We start from the raw sequence: 14341 nt of genomic DNA, 5'->3' as shown, positions 1-14341 counted from the left end.
ATGTCTGAAGGATACGGCGATCACAGAGCATGCTGCCCGCCCCCTGCGGTGGGTCCTGAGACACCCTCCCGGCAATGTAAGCACACGCTGGGCGGGGAGTGGTTAAATAACAAACATGTCATACTTACCTGCTCTGTGCAGTGGTTTTGCACAGAGCAGCTCCGATCTTCTTCTTTTTGGGTCCCCCGCCGGCACTCCTCCCCCTCGAGCAGTGCCACCAGAGAAAGCCGCTTGCCCAAGCCGCTGCTCTATGCGCCCATAAGACACATAGAGCCGCGGATTGGCCTCCTCCCCCGCTCTCTCCTCATTGGCTCACTGGCTGTGATTGACATCAGTGGGAGCCAATGGGCTCCTGCTGCTGTCTCAGCCAATGAGGAGGGAGAGTCCTCATACAGCCGAGGCTATCGTGAACATAGCTGGATCAGAGGGGGCTCAGGTTAGGATCGGGGGGGCCCGCTGCACACAGAAGGTTTTTTACCTTAAGGAAAAAAATCTTCAGCCTTTAGAACCACTTTAAGGAGGTATCACCCTCTGCCAAACTCATGGCATCTTTACCCCTGATTTTAGAAAGCTTGCTTTCCCTCACGGCTCCATGTCAGCATAGCTAGGTATAGGCCCCTATGCTTCCGGGACCTAACTCATAAATTTAGGCCCACCTGCAGCCTCCACGTTCCTTTTTTTTTTCTTCTATGTGCAGGACCTAGGTGTGCTCCTCTACCTGGCTTTCCTAAAGGGCTGGCCGTCCATCCATGCCTGTGGGTTTAGGATGGACATGGTCCCTGGTATACCAGCTAAATGACCTATAATCCAGGGAGCCCCACTGCTGGTCCTCAGGGTGGCTTTTATCACAGCTAACAGCCTTGTCTGAAGTCTGCTAGGTTAATGTGAAGTGGGCAGCGGTGTCAGCAGAGTCTCCCCTAGGCATGTGTGCCCGCACAGTGCCAGTGTTTACAGTCAGACGGTGGAGGTTGGGTGAGCGAAATTTAAAAATGCTTAATATCCAAATGAATGCTGCATTGCTGGGTATTGTGCTTTGCTTCCTGCAGCCACTGTGCATACCCTGAGCTCCTCCATAGGGAGTACTCTGCATAACAGGTGCACAAAGTAAAACTTTGTCTGTTCACACATCGCTTTAACCCGTTGGTGGCTTCTCATGTTTGCTTTACTATTGTGCCATTATGCCAACCCCCTTAACTACTTGACCTCCGGAAGGTTTACTCCCCTTCATGACCAGGCCATTTTTTGCAGTGGGTATAGAAAAGAATCACCACCATTTCAAATAGTCGCATTTTGTTGCTTTGCAGCCTGAAATGAAGACAGACACGGTTTTTGTTTTATCCAGCTGTATTTACTCAGTGCAACTTTTAACATCCAAGTGAAAGATATAACACCTTGTGGTTGGATTACACTGTTAAAAAAAACAAAAAACTTGTGGTTGGAGATACAAAATCTTCTGCGACGTCATTCCCATCTGACGACCTAGTCCTAGTGGCTGGTGGTGCAGTCAGACACCAGCAAAGTAGGTTGGGAGCCCTATTTCAGGAGCAATGGGCTCAGGGCCAATGGCCTTTTTAAGGGTCCAAGATGGTTTTCAACATCCTGGAGTTGAGAGCAGAATTCCAGGCTCTCCTAGCCTTCAATTACCTCATCTGGGGCGGACCTGTCTTGGTGAAGTTAGACAGCACAACGACTATGGCCTACATTAGGAAACAAGGGGGCACTTTTACAGTCTCTTATTCCTGAAGAAGGTTTCTCCGATTCTAGAGGCGGTCCAAGTCAATCTTCTGCAACTATCTGCAGTCTATGTGCCCAGTTGGAAGAATCTTCAGATTAACTATTTGTCCAGGACAATCCTAGATGCAATGAATGGTCCAGACTGCCACAAGTCTTTTGAGAACTTGGTAATCTCTTCCAGAGGTAGACCTGTTCACATCCCCAGTCAACACCAAGTTTCAGACGTTCTATTCCAGGGTCCAGCATCTGCAGGCAATCAGGGTGGAGGTGCTGATCACAGAGTGAATCTCCAAGACCATTTATGCCTTTCTGCCACTCCATCTGATTCTCAGCTTCCTGCTGAGGCTGTGGTGAGGGAAGGTGAGTGTTCTGGTGATGATCCAGATTGGCCGAAGGGGCCTTAGTATGCTTTGCTGAGTGTCAAGGATCCCCTCCCTCTGCTGGTGAGATCGAATCTTCTGCAAAGTCCCATTTGTCCAGCATCCAACAGGCTCAAGCTGATAAAGAGAAATATAAACCTTAGCGCCTTTGGATAAAAGAACTGATCATCAGCTGCAGTAAAAAAACTAGCTAATAAGTGTAGCAATAACTCATGGTGGAGCTGCTGGTTTAAGCGGGTCTGTTACCTTCACTCTGCTTCCCTCTGTTTCACCGTCACCGGGTCTAGGGTTCCGTTGAGTTTACCTCTGGACGACACACGCACCAACACTGGAGTAAGTTTTCAATGCTTTATTAAACACTTGTCTTAGGAAATAGCAGGAAAGAGGCGATAAGGAAACTGCAGAAGAAACTCAAACATCTTCTTGTAGGGTTCTTTTAACAAATGTTCGGGTAGAATTCAGATATTGTATGGAATGCGCTCCCCTCATGGGACAAACTCCTTGCTCGTCTGGATAGGCCTCTCTCACCAGCCTAGCAGCCAGTACGCTGCACGAATCAAAGTCTCTGCCACAGACTTGCTTGGAAACAAAATCCGTACGATCCTCTGCCACAGGATGTATCAGATTTTCTGTAATGAATGTCAGTCACAGTGCCTGAACCTTTAAGCCAACCCGGCAACACTATGCTGTATAGTTACTTTCGGATACGTCCTCCAACCGAGTCACCAGGCCCCTCTATAGACCAGCACGCTGCGTGATCCCTTCAAGACGGGTCCTCCCCTGGGATCTCTTCAGTTGTCCAGCTTCGTCACACAGGACCGACAGCTCAGGACCATTCCTCGGCCGCGGTGGTAGACCCCAGACAAGCCTCTGGACCCACCCCTGCGCCGCAGTATCGTGGGCCTCCGGAACAAAGGACCACGAGATAGCTCCTTAATGCATACCTGTCGGCCAGGAGGGCCAGCAGGTGGCTGTAAAACGAACCCCAAAATATGGCGTCTGTCCCATAAATACCTTTGCCCAGAATGCAACTCGGAGGACCACCTCCACCGAGTTCTCTCCGGGACAGAAGAGCATCCATACGCTTCAACACGTTGCCTTTACAACACTAACCAGTGATAACAGCGACAACCACCAGTCAGCACGGAAACACACACAACGTCAGCCAAGCTGGAACAGAGGCAAACTTAACCTTCCTAACGAACAAGTTACTAAATTTACCTAACATGCGGTAGATTGCAAATCTACCAGCGCTACATAAGCAAATGGCAAAGAAGCAAAGTAGGAATTTAAAAACAGTTTGCTGCGCTTAGGGTTGATCAAATTTATGTAAAACATGCAGAACACGCAAAAAAATGCAGAACACACATAAAAATTACAGAGCATGCAAAAAATGCAGAACACGCATAAAAATTGCAGAACACACAAAGGGTTAATAAAGTCCCATTAGGTGATGAAATAAAGTGCTCGTGCTTAAATTGACATCTCCTGTGCAATGGTGTTCAGACTGGGTGCCCCACATAGATTTACAATCATCCTGGATGTTGACCAACTATCGCTAGTATGGTCTAATAGGCATGTGGGTTACCCTTAGGAAGCCTGTTGAAATTACGTCTCTTGCAAGAGTGCACCTCATAAATATAGATGGAAATGACAAAGGAAAACCTTCATTGCGCAATGCCGTAAAACCAGGTTTATTGAATACACAGATTAAAATAGTTCCACTCACATTTAAATGTGCCTTATAGTCCTGGCACCCGGCGTGTGTAGCAGGTGATTGTTAAGGGTAATTGGCCCTGATAAGGAAAGCCACCGTTTGCGGCGTTCTGTTCGATTCCCAGGTAATTACGTATGGGCGGAAGAAACGCAATGTAACCTTTGACGTTTTGGCATATCAAAAAGCCATCATCAGGGAGTGGTGAACTGCCTCTAAAGAAGTGGTGAACTGCCTCTAAGGACCCAAGCTGATGCCTTTAGAGGCCGAGGCTAATAGATCTGGGGTGCTCTGTAAAGGTTGTGAATACTCTTATGAAAGAAAGAAAAGACCGCACTAACATAGTAGAATATGGCTTAAATTCACATGACTATTGTATAACAGATGTATCCCATTTACCCCTTAGAGTCATCAACCCACAACAAAAAAGCTCGCTCCTCCTAACAAACTGAGCTGGGGAGGGATCTCTCCCACTGCTCAGTTAACTCTGCTCCACCCTTTCCTTCAACCCCAACCAATCCCAGCATCTTTTACATAAAATCTCCCTACTCTGGTCCCCCTGTTAACACTGTCATGCCCGCCCTGCGCCCATTGCATTTTATTACTTTTGCTCTGGGCTTCCTTGACTATTGTATAACAGATTTACCCCTTAGAGTCATCAACCCACAACAAAAAACTGCTACAAACCCCTTCACCTTCTTTTTCCCAGAAAATGAGACCACACCAATCTGGAGTAAATATTGGGCGTAGCAGCCAATTCTTTTATTAATAATAATAATAATAATAATAACAACCAATCAAATAGAATTAACATAAATTAACATAACTGTATGAAAGAACACCTGAAATAAACCACCCCCATCTGTTAAATCCTCCCGTTGGTCTTTGCAGGAAAAAACCCACCAATCTTGCCACTCGATCCACTCCAGCACTGCGGTACCTTAACTAAAAATTAGGCCTCCAGCTAACATGCTAGCTCAGAGACAACAAACCAATTGACCGCAGTGCACCCAATAACCAATTCCAGCTAAACCCCTGTTAACTGGAATACCACCAAAACGGGCCTCATAATACCGATGGGTCCCGAACTCTTCATATCTGGGGTTTAATCCTTCAACTGCAAAGAACAACACCACGCCGCTGCCACAACATTCATGCACTGTAAAATACAAACAAATTAATTCATCTTGACCACATACTTACCAACTTCAGGAAGGGAGGGTGGGAAGCTCGCTCCTCCTAACAAACTGAGCTGGGCAGGGATCTCTCCCACTGCTCAGTTAACTCTGCTCCACCCTTTCCTTCAACCCCAACCAATCCCAGCATCTTTTACATAAAATCTCCCTACTCTGGTCCCCCTTTTAACACTGTCATGCCCGCCCTGCGCCCATTGCATTTTATTACTTTTGCTCCGGGCTTCCTTGACTATTGTATAACAGATGTATCCCATTTACCCCACAACAACCCACAACAAAAAACTGCTACGAACCCGTTCACCTTCTTTTTCCCAGAAAATGAGACCACACCAATCTGGAGTAAATATTGGCCGTAGCAGCTAATTCCTTTATTAATAATAATAATAATAACCAATCAAATAGAATTAACATAAATTAACACAACTGTATGAAAGAACACCTGAAATAAACCACCTCCATCTGTTAAATCCTCCCGTTGGTCTTTGCAGGAAAAAAAACACCAATCTTGCCACTCGATCCACTCCACAGCACACACCAGGGGAAAACCTTACCCTTGTGTGCCCTGCCAAACCCTCAAAGCTCGCTGGATCCCATCCTGTAAACCCAAGGCCCACAGGTCGATCCCCACATCATTCAGGTGTACTCCATCTCTCCTCAAGTACCTCCACGTATCCACTTCCAACTCTAGGTGTCTGCAAGCCCACCATTCCTGACCACAAAACCACTAACTTCCTTGTTGACCTTCTTCCTGGCCCGATTAATCTTATCCACGGACCTCGCCAACCTCCAAGTCGTTCATGCCATAAGTCCGACCACACAATAAGCATGTGTGGAAAGGCCACGCGGAGTTGCCAAAAATCGAATTTGATATCTCGAACCAAATCCAACATTGACCTAATAGCTAAATCATTGCCACCCACGTGTAGAACCAACACATTTACACCAATTTAAAAACCTGCCCTTACCCCCCTTTTACATATTCAATAGATGAGGGCGAACATAAGATTGAAACCTTCTAGATTGAGATTCCCATCACCCTATCCTTTTCACCGCCGCCTCATCTAATCCCCATCGAACTGCTTCTTTAGCCACCCCTATCCGAAAAGAATGGGAAGAAAATTTTTGATCCCCAAAACCCAATGCCCCCAAACAATTTTTAAAAATTGCAATAAATTGAAAATGAGATAACGACACCCCATCCCGATGCATCAACAAGGAACCTGCCACCACCGGGCATAGCGAGAGAAATTCCCGCACTAATTTTACTGGGCACAAGAGAGACCCCGGCAGTGAAAACACTTGCACCATTTTTCCCTTGCCCTGCTGATCCATTTTACATTTTGTAACCAGTATGGATAGCCTGTCCTCCCCGCATCTGACATCCGTCACACCTATCCCCCCATTCACCTTCTTAGAGGGACTAACTAATTCGCCAATCCTAAACGCCCCAAAAAATGCCAAGGCGAATGCCGCCTTGAACAGAACCACCTCATACTCTGATGAACAGGACAAAGCTAACTGTGCCAACAACCTTCCAAACAGCTCGAACGAAACAGGATGCCTAGAGTCCCTCCCTGGCTTAGCACGCCGGTAGCCCTTCAGTTAAGTCAGGTAAACCATGAAATTTTAATCAAAACGCCAACTCTGCCATTTTCTTCTCCAATCCCGACACCGACACCCCATCCTCCAAATTGCTAGAAACAAAATACAAAACTAGCAACCTGAGAGTTGGTTCCTCAATGACCTGTTGCACCATGGATACCCATTCCTGCCATACCCTGTTGTATGCTGACTACATCGCGTCGCTCACCGATTGCCTGATCCAGCCGGCTACTTGTCCAAGGCAATCCTCCACAGCCATTAGGGACAAGGGACCCCGCTCTGTTCCGCCCCCGGTGCCAACTCCCGGAATCTGTCCCACTGAAAGCAAGATAACGCATCAGCAATGACATTTTCCACTCTGGGGAGGTGAACAGCATAGTTAAACATGTTCAACTGTAGGCAATGTAATACCAGGTGTCTGAGCAACCTGACTACCGGCTGTGAAGCCACTGACATCTTGTTGATCACCTGTACTACCCCCAAGTTGTCTCCGTGAAACCTTACTTTCAAATTTTTGAAAGATTCCCCCCACAACTCCACAGCTAACACCACAGGGAACAATTCCAACAGTAACATATTCTTCACGAGCCCTGCATCCTTCCACGATTGAGGCCATGACCCTGCACTCCACTTACCTTGGAAATAAGCTCCAAAACCCACAGAACCCGCCGCATCTGTGTACAGCTCCAGATCGAAGTTGCTAACTGGACCCGACATCCACAGCACCCTGCCGTTGAAATTAGCCAGGAACGTGTGCCATAATGTCAGGTCCTCTCTATGAGCCTTTACCAAGCGCACGTAGTGCTTGGGGGACGTAACCCCTGAAGTACTTGCAGACAGCCGCCTGCAAAATACTCGCCCCATTGGCAGGATGCGACATGCAAAATTCAGCTTAACTAGTAATGATTGGAGGGTTCGCAGTTGCACTTTTCAAAGTCCCAAGATCCCCCGAATCTCTGCTTTCAAAGCCTCCAACTTATTCTCCGGTGGCCGGCACTCCATGGCATCAGAGTCTAACACGATGCCCAAGAAATTCAAAACCGTCTTGGGACCCTCTGTCTTCTCTGGCGTCAACGGGATGCCAAACTTATCAGCAACATGCTCCAGCGTGGCCAACAGGACCGCGCAAACTTCTGATGTAGGTGGGCCCACGCAGAGAAAGTCGTCCAAGTAGTGAATGATGGAATTTACTCCCGGGACGTCACGCACCACCCACTCAATGAAAGAACTAAACTGTTCAAACAATGCACAGGATATAGAACACCCCATGGGTAGGCAGCAATCCACATAGTACTCCTCCTGTCAATAACAACCCAACAAACGAAAACTGTCCGGGTGAACCGGGAACAAGCGAAAAGCCGACTCTATGTCAGCTTTTGCCAGTAGTGCCCCCTGCCCATACCTTCTAACCCAAAATACCGCTGCGTCAAAAGACGTGTATGAAACCGCGCATACCTCAGGGTCGATGGCATCATTCACCGAAGCCCCTTTTGGGAATGATAGATGGTGAATCAGCCTAAATTTGTTAGGCTCTTTCTTCGGCGCGACCCCAAGAGGTGACACCACTAGATCCGGTATTGGCAAAGAAGGAAAAGGACCACCCATGCGACCCAACAAAATTTCTTTCCGCAGTTTCTCCGAATTCACGTCCCCATGTTGCAAGGCTGACCGCAAATTGCGTAACAGAGGGGGAGTATCGACCAGCCTTGACGGAATTCTAAACCCTTCCAAAAACCCCAGGCCCAGCAACCGTGCTGCCTCCCTATCCGGGTACCTATCGAGGAAAGGTTGCATCTTTTCCACCATCACCGGCGTTGTCCCCCTTACTAACAGATTCGCCGGTACGGTTTTTGTTCTCTGTTTGAAACAACGGGACACAGGGTGTCCACCCCCACAACATGAACATTTGTGCTTGTATTTGCACGACCCCCCAAATCTGTAGACACCCTCATTAAACTGCCAACAAACCCCTTTTTTCCTTGTGGCCGATTGTCCAGGGTTGGATAAGCCACCGGCTCCCCCTTGAAAAAACTGACTCACCGGCCTAGCCGACGTCATAAGGCGCATCCATAAACTGATGTCCTTATGATCCCACCACAAGGACGAGCGTACAGCCCTCGCTGCTGAAATTGCTCATCGCAACGTAGCCATGCTGTATCCCCGTAGACTCTGTGTGCCTCTCCCACGGCGTCCAGATAGCAAAACAATGCCGAGCAGTGTTGCGGATTTCTTTCCCCAATAACGCTCGCCATTATCGCAAAGGCCTGCAGCCAATTAGTGAAAGTCCTAGGGATGAGCCTATACCTCCTCTTTTCTTCGTCCTCTTATTTGTTATCCTCCGGCTTCACCCTATCCAGATTGAACTTTTCCAGCGGTAGGAGCGCAAAAATCTCCACGTATTCTCCCTTCCAAATTTTTTCCTTTACCTCAGGTTTCAGGTGTGCTCCGAGCCCCTCAAAACACACATAAACTTCGCATTTTGCATTTCGCATTTCCTGTTTTTTAGCCCCTTCCCCTGTTCCCCCCTCTGACGTCGTAGGCGCCACATCTTTACCTGCCACCACTGCGACCTCCGCCGCGGGCGCCGCCGTCTCCGTAACAGGCTCGGGGGAGCCCCTGTGCCTGTCGTCACCCCGCTCGTCGCCCCCCCCCCCGACCCCAGGAGCCATCCACGCCGCCGCAGGCGACTGTATAACACTCGGCCCTGGCTCAAACTTGTGTACTAATTCCTTCAAACCCGCTAAAAATGCCTGCAACCCTGAATCCGCCGTGGCGCAGTCTGCAACCAGCGCGGCCGGAGGGGAGAGCACCGCTGTGACCTGACCCCCACTATTACACTCCCCCACCCCCCACAACATTACCCCCAACACATGGATTAATACATATCGACTTACCGGGAGGCCTGGAAGGGGTCCCACCAGCCGACGTTCCTGTCTCCACCATCGTCGGACGTCCTCGCTACCCATCATCGTCCGACTGCGACAGCTCACCCTCAGACCGGTCCACCGTCATCTCCTCCTCACTCACCGACAGCCCTCCAGCAGATGCGTCACTGGATGCCGGGGATCCGCGGGTCTCCAAACCCCTCCTCTCAGTGCCGGATCCACCCACCGATTTGTGTGGTGCTTTTTTGTGCCCACTGTCTTCCTTCCTGCAGTGCCGTGCCAGGCTCCTGCCATCAGCTGACCTCCGCCCTTCTGTCCTTATGGGGCCTCCTGCCACGGATCTGGGGTGCCCGGCTGCCGTCAATGATCTCTTCCCCCACCGAAGCCCCGCCGCATTGCAGCCAGAGGCCGGGCTCAATCTCCGCACGTTGCTAGGCCCAGAATCCGCCCTGGAATTGCTGGCACTCCCCCTCCTCGCTCCCCGGCCTGAATGTATCTGCTGCTCCTTCCCCCCCGCTCCCTGCGCTGCCACGTGCTTCGCAGGCGGCCCTGGTATCGGCCGACCCGCACAGATGTGTTGTCTCTGCACTCGGGGAGGGATGGGGAGAGGGGGATCCAGAGAGAAGCAAGCCGGCGGCTTGATCCGCTGGACCCGCGCTGACTCATGCCCTGCCGCATTGGCCGCTGAGGAACTCTCACCCAGCGCCGCTGCAAGTCTGTCCTCCAGCCATCCTGGTCCCTTGGATGCCGCCTCGGCCTTCAGTCTGGCAAAAAGCTGCTCCACCACTGCCATGCTTACAAACTCACTCCTCCTAACAAAATGAGCTGGGGAGGGATCTCTCCCACTGCTCAGTTAACTCTGCTCCACCCTTTCCTTCAACCCCAACCAATCCCAGCATCTTTTACATAAAATCTCCCTACTTTGGTCCCCCTGTTAACACTGTCATGCCCGCCCTGCGCCTAATTGCATTTTATTACTTTTGCTCCGGGCTTCCTGGATTGCTGCTTATCAAGGTTTTACACTGGATTCTTCACAGGTCTGTCACATACAGTGGGCATCCAACACTTAATTATACTGTTCCTTACGCTGCAATTTGGTTAAAACCTCCCTAAGGGATTGATGTTCCCGAAGTTGGATCTCCAATTGGTGTTGGACGTTTTTGCATCAGATGCCTTCAATCAAAGTGGCCCTCTGTGGTACCTTTCGCTGAAAACTGCTTTCCTGGTGGCAATTAACATTAGCCAGAAGAGTGTCGGTATTAGCGGCCTTGGGGTTTAAAGGGATTGTAAAGTTTCAAGGTTTTTCACCTTAATGCATTCTATACATTAAGGTGAAAAACCTTCAGTTCTTTTTCTTACCTGAGCCCATCTGTTCTAGCAATGTGCATGAGCCCAGCGGATCCAGCTGCTGTCTCTGTCCTCACTGGATGTATTGATAGCAGCGGGAGCCACTGGTGCTGTCAATCCATCCAGTGACACGGGAGCAGGGGGTGGGGCAGAGTGCCAATGTCTGTGTCAATGTACGCAGCAGCAGGACTCGGGAGCGCGCCCGCACGGCTGCCCCCATGGAAGGCGGCTCTCTGTGGGGGCACCCGAGAAAAAGGACGAGCCAGGAGCGCCAGCGGGGCACCCTAGAAGAGGAGGATCAGTGCTGCTCTGTGCAAAACCCTTGCACAGAGCAGGTAAGTATGTTTGTTATTTTTATTTTAAAAAACTGAACCTTTACAACCCCTTTAAGAACCCTTTCTTACGTTCTTCCCAGACAGGGTAGTATTCATGCCAATGCTCGCATTTGTGCCTAAAGTGGCCTTCAGAGCCCACATCACACAAGAAGTTGTCCTTCCTATGCCCCTCTTGGGGAGTACCAAAGAAGTTAGCCCATTGGATGTGGGCCAAGCTTTAAAATGTCACATCAAGGCAAGTTCTGGCATCAGAAAGTCGGAGTACCTGTTCAGAGGCGGCTCTCTAATTAGGCAAATTAGGCGGTCGCCTAAGGCCTCGCACTCACAGGGGCCTCGCGGCCGCCTAATTTGCCTGTTCTCAATCACTGAAGTTGACGCCGGTGGCTCCGCCTACCCCCACTGGGACTCTGTGGCTTAGGAGCTGATGGACAAATCAGATACTGCCCGCAGCCTGAGGAATAGCGGCCTCATTTTGGAGCGTCCCAGTCCGTGGGGCCTCATGTGTAAGTTTTGCCTAAGGCCTCACAAAGCCTAGAGCCGCCTCTGTACCTGTTTGTCATTCCAGTTGGAGTGCATAATGATTTTAGTGAAGCTCATCTCCTTGACCTACAAGCTGAAAGAGTTGGCTGTGCAAGGTTGATCATAGCACTCTCCACTAGAAGGGTCTCAACCTTGTAAGTGACAATAGGCCGAGTGTTCCCTGCAAGGCAGCTACGTGGGTGGCAATATATACGTTCATGGCTCATTACTGTATAGAAGCAGCCTTAATGACAATTGAGTTTGGCATCTTGCTTTTGCTTTTAGCCAGCATTAAGGAGTGTGTAGCATTATCCCTCCCCTGTGTGGCTAGTTAGTTCCCAGCTGTGCTGACATGGAGCCATCAGGGAAAACTGAAAATTGAATCACAGATCCTTACGGTCATTTTTCCTTTTCTGACGAGCTCCAGCAACTTGGTAGGACTAGTTATAGAGCGCAGATACTGCAGGTGAGCTTAAATTTATGAGTCCTGGAAGTATGGGGCCGGGGCCGGAACCTATACCCAGCTGTGCTGACATGGAACTCATCAGGAAAGGAAAATTATAGTATGTATCTGTCATTAAATGTACTGTTTTTTGTTTTTTTTTACTTTTATTGTTCCAGCTATAGCATTATGTTCAATGGTGATCTTGTTCAAAATACATTGGAGCCTTCTTATAACAGCAAAAGTAATTTGCATGTCTTGCTTTCATCATATCTCCCCAAAATACTGTGTTTCTTTCTCATTTTTAGATAATGGGTGGTGCCACGCAAATCATTCCTTTAGCCTCCTGTGCCCAAACGGACAATCACAATTGGCAGTGGCTTCCATAGTAGAGATTATGGACCAACACAACGGCATTTGTGTTAATCATACCTCCAAAAATGTCCCAGATTGTGCAGGACTGTCTCACAGTTTCACCCTATTCCTACTGTCCAGTGTACAGCAACTGAGCCTCACTACTAGAGTATTGTATTGGTGGAGAGCGAGGGGTCTGAACTGGAGGGGTGATATATACTGACAGGGCTGCTGATAAAAATCATGGGGCCCCGTACAGACTACCTGATAGGACCCCCCCCTCCCAGAAAATATTAAAGCTATATTTCACTAAAAATACAATAAAACTATTAGCAGACACAAATACAACATAACTCACAGAATTCCTGCTAAATCTAAACGGTAAAACTAAGTTAATAAAAAAAATGAAGATGAGATAAAAAAAAAATATACAGGCTCCAGCATCAGAGGGACAGAGGGAGAGAAACAAAGTTAGGCTCCATGCATACTGGGCTTAAAAAAAACTCCAGTTCCCTTGGCAGAAAAAAACGCTCATATAGAACATTGTGGGAGATTTACTAAAACTGGAGCACCAAGAACCTGGTGCAGCTGTGCATGGTAGCCAATCGGCTTTTAACTTCAGCTTGCTCAATTAAGCTTTGACAATAAACCCTGGAAGCTGATTGGATTCTATGCACAGCTCTATCAGATTTTGCACTCTCCAGTTTTAGTAAATCTCCCCCATTGCTTGAACAAAGTTTAGACACGTTTGGGAGAGTTTTAATTTTTTTCTTCCAGTAAGCACCAATCAGAAACGTGAACCAGAAGGAAGGTTTTTTTACTCCTGTCTCTAAACGTTGAGCTCAAAATATGCCTGTAAATCCTCCTAATGTGCATGGATACATAGGATAACATTGAGCTGCTTCTACAGGCAGAATACAAAACTCCTGTAGAAGCTGTGATTTTTAAGCCAATGTGCATGGAGCCTTTCAGAGATAAACTCAGGAGCAGAGCTAACCTTAGTGCCAGTGCTAAGGGGGGGGGGCACACAGGGGAGGGGATTACTGAGGGATAACTGTCTCTTTCTTAAAAGCTGGCAGCAGGGAGAGGGGGAGAGACCAGCTTTCAGCTGCTGGAGGAAAAGAGACACAATTGTCACCTGTAACTAATCCCCCTCCCTGTGTTTGCCCCCCTGTGTGCTCGGCCCCCGTACAAGAGGATCGTTGGTCCCCCCCTGTCAGCGGCCCTGTATACTGGTGTGGGAGGAGGGGTCTGTACTGAAAAGGGGCTGGGATTGGGGTTGTGTTGAGGGGGGTTTAGAGCTGTGGGGGGAAACCTGTACTGAGTGGGAATTTGGAGTTGTTTGGGGAGATCTGCACTGGGGGGGGGGGGGATATGAGTTTGGAGGGATAACTTGTACTGGGGGGGGTAACATTTGGTTGTACATTATGCACTCCTAAAGCCCTGCATGATAAACAGGCTGTTGGGTTTCCACACTATAAATGAACTGTATTCAAAGATATAGCATAAATCATTTTATTAATGAACACTACCTTCTTAGATGTCTTTTCGTTTTTATTATGAAAAATCTTCTAGTATCAGGTGTGATTCTTATCAAAGCTGCTGCAGGATGATCTGTAAACCACACCCATATAACACCCAATTTTTCCTGGGCAAACCCACTTTTTGCTGTGGTGCGTTATGTGCACCACATTCTGCCCCTTTAAAAATTTTCCCCAATTGCCTCCGCACCAGTCACAGTGTTTCTGATCACTGCCACATCAGTCACAGTGTTCCTGATCACTGCCATACAAGTCCCAGTATCCCTGATCACCGCCATAACAGTCCCAGTGT

This window comes from Aquarana catesbeiana, linkage group LG12 (assembly GCF_042186555.1).
Source record: "Aquarana catesbeiana isolate 2022-GZ linkage group LG12, ASM4218655v1, whole genome shotgun sequence".
Lineage (NCBI taxonomy): Eukaryota > Metazoa > Chordata > Amphibia > Anura > Ranidae > Aquarana > Aquarana catesbeiana.
The sequence above is the reverse complement of the archived record's forward strand: the minus strand, read 5'-3'. Positions refer to the sequence as shown.